The sequence below is a fragment of the Myotis brandtii genome, unplaced genomic scaffold, assembly GCF_000412655.1.
Source record: "Myotis brandtii unplaced genomic scaffold, ASM41265v1 scaffold339, whole genome shotgun sequence".
Taxonomy (NCBI): domain Eukaryota; kingdom Metazoa; phylum Chordata; class Mammalia; order Chiroptera; family Vespertilionidae; genus Myotis; species Myotis brandtii.
Genome location: NW_005363061.1, coordinates 1,240,380 through 1,242,987, shown reverse-complemented (window position 1 = coordinate 1,242,987; position 2,608 = coordinate 1,240,380).

Below are 2,608 nucleotides of genomic sequence, written 5' to 3'. Positions count from 1 at the left end.
TCGTTTGGTTGCCCCTCACTAACCCCCCTGCTGGCCTGGTCGCCCCACACAGCCCACTGCTCAGTCGTTTGATCGTCCCCCCCTAGCCCCCCTGCCAGCCTGGTTGCCCCACGCAGCCTGTTTGGTCGTCCGTTTGGTTGCGATGGTCGTTTAGGCTTTTATATATAGAGATAGAATAAACTTGCTTAATTAGACCTGCTTTCTGATTTAGCTTTTCCAGCCCAGTGAAGCACCCCAACTTCTGTTTCAGGTAATTGTCAGCAACACAGCAGTAAATATCAACATGAAGCAGGATTATTATTGTAGATCACGCAGGGAGAACAAAGGGTAAAATATTTAACTGCAGCAGTGTTTGACTATATTCTGTGCAGTGAGAAAACCTGAAGTCATTTTCAAGTTACACCATTTCTTCTTTTCAGTCAGGTCAAATTTCTAAACTTTCTAAATCTCTGTTTTCCGGCTAGTGAAAAGAAAATAGGATTCTACTAAGTCTCCTATCTACCTACCCCAGGATTTCTGTAAGGATCAAAGGAGATGAGGCACGTGAAAATGTTTCATAGACATTTGGTTAAAGTGTAAAATGTTTGTACCTGGCTATAAAGCAAGTCGTGTTCCTGGGCTGAAGAAACTCCAAGGAGGCTAGTCACTAGGAAGAGGAAGCCGGGCGTTGCTATGTGACATCATTACCTGGCACCCACAGCGACCATTTCCGGGCTGGGCTGGACTGTGGGCCACATTTTGTGCCATGGGGTCTTGGCAGTGTTGGCTGCAATTTGGTGAGGGGTCACTCTGGGGTGGTGCAGGAGCCTGTGTCCCACTTGGGTGAAGCTGAGTGTTGGTTTGTGGGCACCAGGTTTGTGGTGCTGGCCAGTGCACGTCACAGCAGCTCCTGCATTGAGCTTCTGCCCCCTGGTGGTCAGTGTGCATCATAATGACCGGTCGGACAGTCAGAGGGACACTTAGCACATTAGCCTTTTATATATATACATATATATATGTATATGCACACACACACACACATACATACACACATACACACACATACACATAACATGATATATATAACATATATAAATTTTATGTATAGATTTTTTTTCCACAAAAGTGAACAGTACAATACATAATTGCATCAGGGTCTGCTTTATCTACTCAGTATATATTGTGAACATTTTTCCATGTTAATAAATAGACTTTGTTTTTAATGGCTGCCATGTATTTCATTATATGGATTATAATAATTTCCCTTACTGATTCTAGCTTATTTCCAATTTATTATTATTGACATCAGTGTATTGAGTACATCTATCTTTATACACATCCATAGTTAATTAGCTATCTTTCTATAAGAAGAATTGCTGGGTCACAGGATATATGTGTGTTTTTTAACGCTCTAAAAGTACACGTTGTCAAGCAAAAGTTTAGATATAGTAAGTGAAAATTTATCTCATGAAGTTTCCATACTACTTTCCTACATGAAGACTTTTTATTAAAGTACTTTTTCAGTCTCAGTAAAATTACTAATTAATCACTGATTAATGCTACTGAAAATCAATGTGCATTTTTTTAAATGAAGACTCTTATTTAGAAAAGGTCTCTCTTTTAAGCCTCTCCCTATGCCTAGGAGCTCTGGTATGCTTCTAGGGGGGTTTACAGAGCTCCCCAGGTAGTCCTGACTAGCAGAAAGGTGTTGCAAGTACTGCTTTGGACCTGTGCTTCCTGTTTTTTCAGCAGGGTGGACTTGATAATCTTCATGTTGGTACGCAAGCCACATTAGTCTGCCACCAGAACAACATTTCTTTAAAGTCTCCTGTTTTAACTGAAAAATTCCCATAAAATTTATATTCTATTTCATAAAATGTTATTTTATAAATAATTTTATGGCCTTATTATTTATATTTAACTAGAGGCCCAATGCATGAAATTCGTGCAAGGGGCTTGGCCCCCGCCACTGCAGTGGCTGCCTCAGCCCCCTCCACGGCTTCGTCCGGAAGATCATCTGGTCTAATTAGCATATTGCACTTTTATTATTATAGAATCCAAATCTTATATAATATGAAGGTGAGGATCTAACTTGATGTTTTTTTCCAAATGGATAAACAGTTGTTTTTATTTGGCATTCATTAAATGATTTATCCTTTCTCCACTGATCTGAATGCCACTATTATTGTACATCAAATTCCAATGTACATATATAGGTCTGTTTCTAGGTATTGTTGAGTTATATATTCCTTTGTGAGAACCATGCTTTTTAAATAACTGTGGCTTTGAAGCATTTTTGTCAGGCAGTTAATTTTATAGTAAACAATGTTATTGAAGATCACATCTGTACACTTGCTGCCAGCCTCATCTCTTGCCACTCACACAAAATAGACTCCCTCAAAATCTGGCCATATCTAGCTCTTGTTCCCCAAGTGTTCTTTGCTTTATCAAACAGCCATGCCTTTATGCAAATCACTCCCTTTGCCTATCTTTTCCTTCTAATATGGTTAATTTGTCCTTCAAGATCCAGCAAAGGTTCATCCCTTCTGTGAAGCTTTCCCAGATTCCCCTCAGGCTGCAAAAACAAAAATTAAAAAAACACACACACACCTTCCTCCTTTATGTCTTC